Below are 14,103 nucleotides of genomic sequence, written 5' to 3' on the forward strand. Positions count from 1 at the left end.
ACCATGTTTATTTGTACTGTAATAAAATGAAAAGCCTTATTTGTTGTTACAAATGTATTGTTATTTCTATATAGAGTACTAAAACCATTATGTTTCTTTCATACAAAAATGAAGATGTTGCCTTCCTACCACAACTGTATTGCATTTATTTTGTAAAACAATTAAAGCTGTGTTAAACCGTTTTTTTTGTTCTGCTGTTTTAGTGTACAGTGTGATTTAAATATTTAATTGTACAGTTGGTACACTGATGATTTTTAAGGAACGTTACTTTTATTTATTATCTAGTGACTTTTCATTCGCTTGAAATTTCTGTACACGTGACTGCTGTATTTCATGATGGATATAAAAAAGTTTTTGGATTCTGCTAATTGAATACTTTATTACCCTGATCAGTCATACGTGGATAGTTTCCCACCACTCCTTTGGCAATGAAGGCAAAGCCTTGACTCTGATCTAGATAACTTGAGTCTTACTAGTTGTTTTGGCATCTGTTGGAGCTGGTGTGGCTGAGAAAATGTATGACAGGTCTTAAGCCATCTTTACTTTCTTTTCAGGGGAGGGGAGGAAAGAGGGAGGTCTTGTGCATGTGAGCAAACTCTTTCTGGTAGAATCCCTTGTATCAGGGAACACAAGAGGTGTGACAGGCATCTGCCTGCAAGGGGAATGGCAGGGCAAATAGGTCATGTCTTATAGAGATATGTCTTGCTTAAAGTGATTTTCCAGTGTTAATGAATGCATTGCAGTGTTTGAGTCAAGTGCTGTGATGAATTTTTCCACTTATCTGTACTTTTATTTTTTTTATTTATGTATGTATGTATGTACGTAAATAAAAAGCTTCTTAAACTTTTTAGTAATCCATGTCCCAAATAAATTTATTATTTCCTACTGTGTGTTCCCGTGGTGTAATGTTATTTGTTTTCATACACTTTGAATCTGGCAGTTTGCTTAGAGGATTGAAGAGATGTTAACAAGCTGTTTCCTGTTGTCTTTCAGTGCAGGGTCTAATTCCCTCCGCCTTCGTTGCATAACTGTGCGACTCTGAGCATGTCCCGTAACCATACATCACTCCAGGGCTGAGTCTGACTGAGGTCCATAGAAATCAGTGCTCTACCCTGGAAACAAATTAAAGTAAAAATTCAAAAAAGTAATACTGGGGCGCCTTCATGTGTGTGGTGGTGCATCCATTAAAGTCTATGGACGCTACACAGATTTTTACTACACTAATTCAGAACAGCACGCCTCGCACGTACAGCATGCACGGTCAAACCAATCAGAAAGAAACACCAAAGGCCAGCATATATAGTTCCACGTTTAATTAAGTATAAAAATAGAAAAAGGACATGTTAATGTCCAAAAAATAATTCTAATCACTCAGACTAGTTTCGGCAACCGCCTTCTTCAGTGAGAAAAAGCAAAACACTTCACCAGCAACCCAGTGATCCATTTGTATATTCCCCCAGCCAATAAGAATGAAAGGTATATTCCATACCTATACATAAATCATGAGTAGGCTGTCAGGCTGTGAGAGAAAAAAAGTGTAAAGTTAATATACATAACCAAAGGTTTATAAGACATTTGCCATAGTTTGTACATGTTCTTTAAGGTGTAAATATTACAATGACAAAGTTCGAATGTTATAAGTAAGCATCCACATTTCTAGGTATAAACTATGAGCATGAAAGGAAATAAAATCCCTAAAAAATGAAAAAGAAAATTAGGAAGAAAAAAATGGAAATACAGTAACCATACTGGGTATGGCAAGGCAAAAAAATCATATACAGTATTAGCTACATTAATAGTATATAGAGATTAACTATTAATAACGTTGTTAAATATACTTATCATAAATATGTGGAGGGTGGATGTCCATTAAGATAAATAAATATGCTTGTCATAAATGGTCATTTAGACCTGGTGGAAATAACGCTCCAAGATGTATAATCCAATATTTTTCTTTATGACTGAGTATATTTTGCCATCCTTGTTGGTTGTGCCTGTTACCAGTAATTTTGTCAATGAAAGTGAACATGAATTTGGCAGTGGGGTGTTTAACAGTATGTTGGTATAAAGCATTGGTCAATTTTTTGTTGCGGATATCACTCCAATGTTCCCTTATCCTTATTCTTAATGATCGTGAGGTTTTGCCCACATAAAAGGCACTGCATTGACAGGTGGCCAAATATATGACCCAACTAGTTGAACAATTGCCAAAGATTCGGACATCTTACACTTTACTAGTGTTGGAACTGGTGAATTGTTTAAGCTTATTAACATGGCTGCATGAGGTACAGTGGCCACATGGGAAAGTCCCCAAAAGTTCATCCCCTGTTTTAGTAAGTTGTTTGTACTTGGCCCCTCCACTCTCTTTCTGTTTGTAGTGCGAAAATAATGTTCCCAAAGTTTTACCTCTCCTGTATGAAAATGAGCATTGGTTTCCCAGGATGCCCCGAAGGTAATCATTAGCTAGAAAAATGTTCCAATTATTGTTTAGAGCATTCCTAACTATCTGATGATTCTTGCCAAAAGTGGTAATGAACCTGATACTGTCCTCCTTAGGATTGTTGGTAGAGTCCTTGTATTCTAGCAGGGTTTCCCTTTCATGTTTGTCAGTCCAAACACTGGCTGATTCAATGTCAAATATAGAATATCCCCTGTCCAAAAATCTGTTCTTCAGATCCACTTTGGCCTTCTCATAGTCAATATTTGAGGAATTGATCCGTTTAATTCTCAAATATTGAGATTTGGGGATGTTGCGGATGGTGTGGCGTGGATGCATGCTAGATGCATGAAGTAATGAGTTGAATTGTGGATATTTTCGATGGCTCTTGGTATTGAGTGTATGGTCACTATTCCGATACACAGTAACATCCAAGAAATGTATGTGATCAATGTGGGATGTAATTGAAAACTCGATACCTCGTATATTGCTGTTAAGATATTCCACAAATTCCATTAGGTAAGTGGCATCCGCACGCCACACCATCCAGCTGTCTATTTCAACCAAATAGATGTTATGTAGGGGATTGTATATAAGGCACTCTTCCAGATAGGCCATAAAAAGGTCTGCATAGATCGGGGCAAAAGAGGCCCCCCATGGCCGTATCTTGCAGTTGCCAGTAACAGTCCCCTTGAAAATAGAATACATTTTTGTTGAGGACATGTTCGGACATACAGATAAGCAATGTGTTGAATCCAGGTGGATATAATTCAACCTTGTTTAACCAATATTCTAAAGCCTGCAGCCCTGCCCAGTGTGGTATGCTTGTATACAGAGACTTTACATCCAGTGTGCACATCAACCATTCTGGCTCAAGTTGTGTATCTTCAATGATTTTTAAAAATTGGGTTGTATCCTGTATTCTTGCCCTGACATTTGACAGAAGTGGTTTGAGATATTGTGTTAACAATGCAGATAATGGTTCCGTAAGTGAACCCATGCCAGATACAATGGGCCTACCTGGAGGGTGCATAATTGATTTATGTATCTTGGGAAGTAAATACAAAATTTGCTTGGATGGATCCCTAACCGTAAGATGTTGGACAGTTTTCATGGTAATGATGCCCTCTTCGAATGCTGACTCCAGAAAGACATCAATTTCCTGTTTCAATTTGTTTGTAGGATCAATACCCATATGCATATAGCATTGGGAGTCGGATAATTGTCTAAGACCCTCCTGGACATAATAGTCCATATTTAAAATTACCACAGCTCCTCCCTTATCAGCTTGGAGTATAACAATGTTGTGATTTGATCTTAGTTCGGAGAGTGCCTCTTTCTCTGCAGAAGTAATATTATCCGGTGTAATATGACATTCCAAATGAGGAAAATGTAAATCTTTGAGTACAGCCTGTTGAAAAATGGCCACATTCTTATTCATGGGTGGTTGAAAAGTGGATTTGTGAAAAGTAAAATCAGAAGATCTTTGAGTGATGGAAGTGTCCTGTTCTGAAATAAGTATTCTAAGGTTAAGTCTACGACAATAATCCATCACATCCAATGAAATTTGATATTGATCAGAGAAAAAACTAGGAACAAAACCCAATCCTTTATTTAGTATTTTGTGTTGGTCATCAGTCAGTACAAAATCAGATAAGTTAAGAACATTGTCAAATTGTGTTTTCATTGTTTCAGTAGAGATTGTATCAGTCCTGTCATTGAATCTGTTCCTATTTTGATTGACATGTTTCCTTCCCCCTCTGGATTTCCTACCTCCCCTAAAGAGAAATGTGTATTTGTTTTTTTCTTAAGTGGTGAATTGGCTATCGTTCCACCCTCACTGTCGGTATATGATGACTCCTCCCCTGATGTGCTAGTGTGAATTTGGTCCCTGTGTTTTAGTATGGACCTGGGTCTCTTTCTGGTCCTGCCCCTGGTCATTCCTGGGACGGTGTCTTGGAATCTCACAGTCCTCTGTCTTTGAAATGGATGTCCCTTGTCGTAATCCATGACATCTCTATTAAATTTCTTAACTTTTCTATCCCTGATCATTTTGTCATATGTAGTTAGTTCTTTGGACAACCTATCAAGTAACTCATGATAGTTGGTACTGGACTGAAATTTTTTACACTCCATGCTCAATTCTTTGACTTCTGATACACATAAGTCAATTGTCCTTTCATAGTAAGAGGCTAAGATTTTGACAAAAACCATAGAGCCATTTCGTAGTGCCTCATCCCATTCATCAGTCAGCCTCTGTTCAGATCTGCTGACTAGTGGGCGAAGTTTGATGCGAAGGCCTCTAGGGGCCATGTTTTTATGTAAATAGGCCTTGAAAAGCCTCAGGTGCCATATATTGGCCCTCAGCCCTTTAAGTCCTTTCTCTAGGTTACGAAACGCCAGTTCACAACTGTCAGAAATGTTAGAATTGGGTTGACTTTGGTTGTTGCTTGGGATTTGATCTAATCCAAAAACACCAGTGTCTTCCCTATCAGCACACAACCCGTCTAGTATTTTGTCCAAATCCATAGTAAATAATAATATAGGTTGTCCAAGAACCAATATAAAGAATGCCAGATAAGACAGAATGGAAGAACCTAAGGCAGGGCCAGAAGGAGTGACCCAACCAGAACCATACAATAATAGCAAACTTTGTAATAATGCACGGGACAAATTCCACCAGAATATGATAACAAGTTATAAATCCACACAGTAGCAATATGAGCCTATCTGTCTAAAATAATGAGAGGAGCCAAATGTCATCCTAGGGCACACTGTTGGTAAAAATCTGCATAAATAAATGGCATAAGCGTTCATCCGTGTTTTTGGATTAGTGATCCTTAGATATAACAGTTTTAGTATTCTTCATCATCAATATGTAAGAATAATGGCAAACCATAACTTTATAATCTAAAGTCACATATTCACATCCATGCTATATGTGGACCTACTCAAAATCAATAAGATTATTATAGGTTCCAATAAGTCCTATCAAATAAACGCTATAATGCTCCTAAAACATAATAATTTGAAGTCCCGATGTGCCCTACTTACAGTGTTTGGAATGTTTATTCAACATCTGTGGACAGTCGCTAGGTGCGATACACATTAGACTGAAAAAACATATAGATTATAATCTAAGATAAAAAACCTTGCTCCAAAAAAGTACAACACTTTTAACATGCCTGATGATAAACAACAAAGCCTGCACTCCTCCTATAGTATTTACACAAATGAACATTCAAAGATCATATCACTTAAAGACATAACCCGAAATTTATACAACATAAAGAATGTCATATAAAACATGTATGTCCATGAGTTGTTGGAAGCCCACGTTTCATATTCAAGATTGACCAGATATTGTTCTTGATGAAAAAACATCAATTGCATTCAACCATAGCAAAGAAAAAGCTTCCAGTGCATACATGTGTTAATCAACAAACACCCTTGTATATGGGTAGTAATAACACGTTGTCTAGCTATAACCCAACCCAAATGTCCAAGAGGAATATATTTGGTATATGTTTGTTATTATCAAAGTTAGTGCATAAGCATCACCTTCCAATCGCATAGAAAATGTTCTCTATTATATGCTAATATGCCCATAAGTCCAAATAGTCCATTGAGATAAACCAATGGCCTTTCCAAAAAAGTGCTCGTACGTGTTCATGGTGATCCGCTAAACCAATAGCTGATGTACGAGGTATTTTGTTGTTATACTGAAACACCCCTGAATGTAAAAAATATTTCCTTTCGATGTAAAAGATTCAGTACCTGAGTTATTGTATCATCGTACTCCTTAGGCCATAGAGAACGATTTTCTCTCTAAAGCGTGGATTCGCCCATAAGTCCAAACAGCCAATAAACGAAAAAAATGGAGTCCCAAAAAAAGAAAATTAAAGTCCCAAATGTGCTGGTACAATCCTGGAGTCACGCTGGTGAAGTAAAGCAAAGTTTCATCATCAGGGAAGGAGTCCTCTCCTGCCGAAAAGTGGAGCTGAACGCCAACAGCGAGGTACAAGAAGCAATTCAAAACAGCATGCCTCGCACGTACAGCATGCACGACCAAACTAATCAGAAAGAAACACCAAAGGCCAGCATATATAGTTCCACATTTAATTAAGTATAAAAATAGAAAAAGGACATGTTAATGTCCAAAAAATAATTCTAATCACTCAGACTAGTTTTGGCAACCGCCTTCTTCTTTTCTTCCTAATTTTCTTTTTCATTTTTTAGGAATTTTATTTCCTTTCATGCTCATAGTTTATACCTAGAAATGTGGATGCTTACTTATAACATTCAAACTTTGTCATTGTAATATTTACACCTTAAAGAACATGTACAAACTATGGCAAATGTCTTATAAACCTTTGGTTATGTATATTAACTTTACACTTTTTTTCTCTCACAACCAGCCTACTCATGGTTTATGTATAGGTGTGGAATATACCTTTCATTCTTATTGGCTAGGGGAATATACAAATGGATCACTGGGTTGCTGGTGAAGTGTTTTGCTTTTTCTCACTGAAGAAGGCGGTTGCCGAAACTAGTCTGAGTGATTAGAATTATTTTTTGGACATTAACATGTCCTTTTTCTATTTTTATACTTAATTAAACGTGGAACTATATATGCTGGCCTTTGGTGTTTCTTTTACTACACTAATGCCACTAAGGCTAAAGTCTATTGCTTTCCTCAGTGACATCAGTGTAGCAAAAACAAACTTTTCAAATTCTGATTTCTCCCTGAAGAGAAAAAATACATGCTCCTTTATGCATAGAGGTTGTGTTCAGCAGTTTTTACACTACATGCAGTGGAGAAAACAAAGGTAAGCTGAACAAACATTTAAGAAAGCATTTTAACAGAAGCCAATTGCACACCAACCCCTTGGAATGGAAAGAAGCAGGCATGTGAATTATGGCTTTAAAAAAAAAAAAAAAAAAACGTGATTCTTAATCACAGCTGTTGTCAATTGGTTGACACCCTGTTAAGAACAACAAACTGGCCAGGTGCACAAGAGAGGAAGCTGATGGTCAGCAGGCAAATTGTGCCAGACAGAAAGAAAAAATAAATAATTACATTGAAAAACTGTCCATATCAAGTCAATTACAGGTTTGATGCAGTTTAAAGCAATGTAGCAGACTTTTTTCATATTATCTTCTAAGGAGAGACATTTCATGCCAGCGTCAGAAACGCATTGATCAAACAGCATAAAGAAGAGCGATGTAAGAGATTCAGTCTTCTTCTGAGTTTTCTACCTTTTTATTTACTTCCAGTCTGCCGGCAGTTGACATTACAATTGCTGACATTTCAGTAGGGAGCCATTGTAGACTCCTCGAACTACAGAATAGGGTGATGGAGAGGGGACTCTACAGAGGCATTCAGAGGGACGTGAGTCAGATGGAGAAGAGAGTAAGAGGTTGGTAGGGATGGAAGAGGTAGAATGTTAAGTGCATTGAAGAGCTGGCTATAGAAGTTTGGCTCAATCCTCCATCAGTCGGATTTAACTTGATGTAGTTTCTACATCACAGGCAGTGCCCACTGCCAGATCTTCAACTCAGCCATGAAGTAGCATCACCAGCTCATCCTAGAAATTGCTGTAACAAAAAAAAATGTTGCTGACCAAATGGTCTAATTCATCTGGTCCCATTAATCCTTAGTCTGGAGATTTTTACTTTTCTACAGTGAAGCATTTGAAAAACCTGTACAAGAAGTATATTTATTGCTATATTTCCTGTTGTTGCTAATTTTCAGTCAGGAGGCCATTTACTTGGTCACATTTATATGTATTTCTACCCTCTGCCCTATTTCAGTACTTTTCAAAATTTCCCATGACACACATTCACATGTGCATGCCTTGTTTGAACATGTGCACTGTAGCAGACCCAAGTTCGTTCTTGTCATTTGGATTGTTTAGATGTCCTTCCATATCACTGTTGCAGTATTCCTCACATAAGGTATCTCCTGTCATGGATAGCCCAGCATCCAGCTAGTATACCAAAGTGTTTACATTTTATAGGCACTATACATCATATGTATCCTTCCTCATAGGACATAAAGGTGACATACGGATGCAGATTTGCAGAACTTCTTTGCCACCAGTCCGAATGCCATCATTGAACGTCTGTTTGAATGGCTGTGTGTGTGCTGATTACCAGACCATCTTCAGATAAGAGCCCCGCTGGGAATTTTTCTTTGTTTTCTCACATTTGTTGTTACTTGTGTTCATGTCTTCCAAGAATGGAAAATATCAGTGTAGAAGGCAGATTCCCCATAAAGACTGTCACAACCAATGTCTTTTTTGCCTAGTTGTTTCCTACAATAATACACAGTGTTTTGTTTGTCATGATTTTGTCCCTAAAACACCCCATACTCTATCTTTCCTCTCTACATACCATAAGAACCAGTGTTTTAAATTGTTCACTCAGGGTGCTATGGCTGCATCCACCCATCCCAAGAGACAGCCTGCTTCCAAGAAGAAGCCCAAAAAGTCTAGGCCCAGTCTGTTTGCTGTCCGCCTCCACTTAGCTAGTGAAAGTCCTGAAGAATGTCCTGTTCTTGCTTCACATTTCTCAACCACAACCCTGTTGGAGGCCAGCATGGATCAGAGTTTTCACATGTCCTCTGAGACTTTTGAAACATCTGCTCCATACATTGAGGGGGAACCATGGCTGATTATGTCCGATTGGCCAAGGGAGGGTGCTCTTCAAGTCTTAGTCCAAGAAGAGATTCCTACTACGATCATTGAATCCCAGCATGAGCCGCTGAGGGTTGTGTGGCAGACTTCCTCCTAAGAAAAAGCAGAAGAGCAAGTACAGTGCCCGTATTGCTAAAGATTTACTCACAGCTTGTTCAGTGCCTTGATGCCTTTAAACCTCCTCAGAGAGTGGCAGTCCCTGCTCCTCCCCTGATCTTCCATGCCTGTTAAGAGGACAAGGGATTTGGATTCCTTTGATGAGGTCTTAAATTCTGAGGAGGAATTCCTTGCATACTTATCTCATATTCCTTCTACTGTAGACTATGGCTCAGAGGAAGAGGCTTCTTTGAGCCCAGATTCCATCTTGGAAGAATTATCCTTTGGAGATACTATTGCTAGTGTGATGGAGTACATTAAGTGGGTTTGCTCCCAGCTCTTTGACATCCAAAAGAGATGCTATGAACATTTACAAATGTAGTCTTCTAAGTCATCTGCAGTTCCTCCTGTGTTGGCAGCACTTTAGACATATTTTCTGCTGCCTTTGTAGCTCTTGCCCTTAGCCCCCAGTCCCCAAGAAACCTAATAGATTCTACAAGGTGCTTGAGGATTGCAAATTTTTGTTTAATTGCCCTTCTGCTCACCCCCTCCATGGTTTAAGTCTGAATTGATAAGCCTTCTTTTTTGCCTACTTCTAAGTTCCTTCCTTCTGATAAGGATAGAAGAGCTATGGAGAGGTTGGGTAAAAAAGTGTATACTGCTGCCATCTTGTCATTTCAGCTATTAATTACCAAACCCACATGACCAGGTATGTCCTGACTTTACTTTCTCAGATAGCTAAATTTGTGTCTAATCTGATTCAGAAGGAAAGCTTCAGCTGTCCCACTTTGGGTCCACTTCCCAGCTTGCTCTTCACTCCATAAAATGGAGTTGCAGTGCTGCTGATGCCTCTTCCAGGGCTGCAGCCTTTGGTTCTGTAATGAGACATTTTTCTTGGCTTCGTCTTCAGGCTTTGCCTGATGATATTTAAGCCAAACTTTTGGATGCTTCTCTGGATGTCAAGAATCTTTTTGGGACTGCTTCTGCTGACATGTTCAAGTCCCTCCAGGATAAAGGTAAGGCCACATGGGAACTCAAGCATATTTTTGTCTCCTCTATACCCATATTCCAGAGGAATTACCCTTCTAAATGTATCCTTGTTCACAGGCAGACTCTTCAGCCTTCCAAAGGTAAGAAGAGTTCCAGGCGTACTCCTCTTAAGTCCACTTATTCTCCTACTTCTTGGAAGCCTTCCTTTCAGGACAAGCCTGTTTCTGTTGAGTCTCTGCCTTTCTCTGTGTCTCCCAAATTGATAGATCACCTCAGACTCTTAGGTTCACTTTGTCCTTCATCAGGAGTATTTCATGATATGGAAATCTCTTTTACTCTTTTCATGCATTCCACAGCCTCTTCCAGACCAGCTCACTCTTTTCCCAGAGATTTTGCAATCCCTTTTGGATCGGGGCACCATTCAGTCTGCTCCACCCAAGTAGGAAGAGGTTTTTACTGAAGGATGTTTTTGGTTCCTCTGGACCTCTCTCCTCAATACTTTCCTCAAGGTCCCTTCTTTCAGGATGCTGTCTCTTTAGACTTTGTTTCCTCCTCCTCTTCTTCTTCTTCCCCAGGACTTCTTGGTGTTTCTAGACCTCAAGTATGTCCATCTTCACATCCCTGTTCACCCTGTATTCAGAAAATATTTACTGTTCTGTGTTTTTTCCTCTCATTTTCAGTTTTCTGCTCTGCCCTTTGGCTCTTCTAATACCCCAAGGTATTCACCAAATGCCTTGCTCCTGTCATTGCCTTTTGCAGGCTTTGAGGATACATATATTCCCTTATCTAGATGACCTCCCCCCAGCAGTCTTCCTCAAGATCTTCACTTTACCACTTTTCTTTTACAATATATAGAGTTCATCATCAATCTCAAGAAGTCAGTGCTTATGCCCTCCAAGGATCATGTTTTTCTCATTTGCAGGATTTGGACCATTCCCATGTTGGCCTGTCTTTCCTCTGCCAAGGTTTTGTCTGTGATGACCTTTTTCCAGGTTCTTCTTCCTCTGTCCTCTATCACAGTAGGGAATTCCTCAGGATTCCGGGGTTTATGCCATCCAACATTCCTATGCTTCCTCTTGCCAGACTCCATATGAAGAAGCTTCAGTAATACCTCAAATCGGTGTGGCTTCCACATTGCCACTTCCTGGAGTTCTCTGTCCCTTTGATTCCTTGTTTCAAACTTGAGCTCCAGTGGTTGATTCAGCAAATTTCTGTCAATCCAGGGCTGCCCTTTCATGCTGCATTTCTTACCCAAGAACTGTTCACAGATGCCTCAGACCTGGGGTTGGGCATCTCTTCTGGCCCTGTGAAAGTTCAGTGCCTCTGGCCTCTTCATCAGAGGTCGGTCTATAGCAACATAAAAGAAATGAGGGCTCTGCAGGTTGTTCATTCCCTTTTTCTCCCAGGTCCCCCTGAAAATCTTCATGAACAAGGTATGAGAAGTTATTTGCAAACTAGCTCTTCAAGCCTGGGATCTGGCTGTCAGTTATCAGGTGATGCTTCAGGCAGTTTTCATTCCTTCAGAACAGAGTTAGTGGCAGATTCTGTGAGCAGGTCCAGACACAAAGTCACAAATGGATGTTTCACAGGGATATATTCCTGGACATTATTCATCAGTGGGGTATTTCTCAGATATTTTTTTTTTTGCCTCCCCTCTGAGCAGATAACTCCCTCTGTTTGTTTCTATAGTTCCAGGTTCTCTGACTTGGAAAGTGGATGCCCTGTCCATTACTTGAAAGGGAATGTTTCTGCATGTCTTTTCTCGCCTTCCTCTGCTACCATGATTTCTGCACAAGATCATGCAGAACTGTCCCAAAATCTTTTGGTAACTCCCTTTTGATCTAGACAACACTGGTTCCCCCTTTTTATTCATCTGGCTAGGGGCAATCACCACAAGTTACCTCACTCGGTGAATCTTGTCACACAAGACAATAGACCTCTTATCCATCCTCACCTGTCCACTCTTCAAATGAAACTGGGTGATAGGGTTTTGATCCTTTTTAAGCAACTCTTTTCTGAGGATGTGCTTAGGGTTCTGCAGGAGGCCAGGAAGCTAGCTACCAGAAAATCATATATCTAAATGGAAAAAAAAATGTTTGGTGCCTCTTTCACCATCAGGATCCATTCTCAGTAGGGGGTTCATCTAGTTCTCTCATTTGTGTGATCTTCTCCATGCTAGTTTGTCATATTCTTCACTCGAAGTTGACCTGTCAGCTTTCTCAGCTTGTATGCCCTTGAACCCTCCTTTGGCCACTTGATTTGAGGCCAAGCAATTCCTTAAAGGCGTCCATATCAGGCCCTGGAGAAAGCCTATTCCTCCTCCTTGTGACCTTAGTTTTGTTCTTGAAAAGTTGACTCAGGCTCCTTTTGAACCTGCTAGTTCAGCTTCCTTGCAGCTTTGTACTTGGAAGGCTGTTCTGCTGTTGGTCCTTACTTCAGCCAAGAGAGTGTCTGAACTTCAGGCTGTTATGGCCATTCTCCTTTTTTAGTTTGTCACCAAGACAGGGTTTCTCTTCGTACTAATCCTTTTATGCCCAAGGTGGTTAATGAGTTGTCTTTTAATCAGTGTATTCAACTTCCTTTTTTTCTCCATATGCACAGTCTGCCAGTGAGAAGGTTCTCCACACCTTGCAGTTGCATAGACAGCTCAGATATTATTTGGATAAAACAGTTGTTTCCAGTTCTGAGCAGCTTTTTGTTTCTTTTCATTCCAGGATTTTGGGTTTACCCATTTCCAAACAAGCCAGTTCCTCCTGGATCTCCAAGACATTTCCTTTTGTTATTCCTTTCATGGCAGACATATCTCTTTGTCTGTAAAGGCATAGTCTACTATGGTGGTTGCTTCTTCTGGTGCCCTTTTTCAAGGGTTTTGACACCAATTCCATCCCTGAAACTGTTAGTCCTCTGTTCATACTTTTGCTAAGCATTACAAATTGGATATTGTTTTCAAGGCCAGTGTAGTTTCTTCCAGGACTGTTCTGCATAGATTTGTAGAGAACTGTTCTTTCAGTCTTCTCAGGTCTTGTACTCTCCGTTCAGTGAAGAATTCTGCAACAGTGATGTGGAAGGACAGAGTACAGTTGTGTAAATTCTTACTAAAACAGTAGATGCCCTTCACTTCACTGTTGCACTATTTGATCCCTCCTTCCTTCCCCTGTCTGTTATGACTCTTGCCCCCCTCTTTTGTTACCCTCCTGGCTAAGGGGCTTTTATCTTCTTTCCCTTTTGAACTTTTTTCTACTGGATGTACATATTCCACAGTGTCCTTGGGAGTCTTTTGTTCCTCCTGGGGCAATTCAGTTCTGCATATTTGTGTCCATACATCACCTTTATGCCCTATGCAGGGAGATTACGTGTGATGTACAGTGCCCATAAGATCTGTTGGCTTTGGTATACTGGTCATACAACATTGAGCTATCCTTGGCAGGAGATCCCTTCAGTGAAGAATACTGCAGCAGTGAAGAGCAGGACTTCTACTGTTATGGTAGGATTCTACACAACTATAGATGTCCTTCAAGGATGCATCTGCAGTCATAACATATGGGTTGTCCTGCCTCAGGCAGCCCTTCGGTCGGCCGGATTCCAAAGTCTGGGCCTGGCCTCGGCTGATGTCGCACTTGCTCCGACGTCAGAACGTCTGGGGTATAAAAGCATCAGCCGACGCCATTTTCCTCAGTCTTTCTTGCCGCGCGGTGCCCGAAGCAGAAGCAGTTCACAAGTGCCGGTCGGCCAGCTCCTTTGATTCAGGTACCGAAGACTTCGAAAAAGCTAAGTACCCCGTTGGGGACTCTTTCTTGCCTCAGCCGATGTCAGATAAAGTAAATAATTGTTTAACTTGTGGGAAACAAATACCTCATAAGGATTTCCACTCTTACTGTCTAC

General features: G+C 40.0%; 1 protein-coding gene across 2 annotated transcripts in view; it reads left to right on the forward strand.

Annotated features, from left to right (window-relative positions):
- LOC122798587 (pituitary tumor-transforming gene 1 protein-interacting protein-like) overlaps positions 1-182 on the forward strand; it is a 956,210-nt gene extending 956,028 nt beyond the window's left edge. For both annotated transcript variants that reach the window (XM_044067656.1, XM_044067655.1), the window contains exon 7: positions 1-182. This exon is cut by the window's left edge and continues 356 nt beyond it. The gene's annotated coding sequence lies outside the window, so the exon portion shown is untranslated.
- The last annotated feature ends 13,921 nt before the right edge of the window (positions 183-14,103 follow it).

Source organism: Protopterus annectens, chromosome 3.part1, assembly GCF_019279795.1.
Source record: "Protopterus annectens isolate FY-2018-M chromosome 3.part1, PAN1.0, whole genome shotgun sequence".
NCBI lineage: Eukaryota > Metazoa > Chordata > Ceratodontiformes > Protopteridae > Protopterus > Protopterus annectens.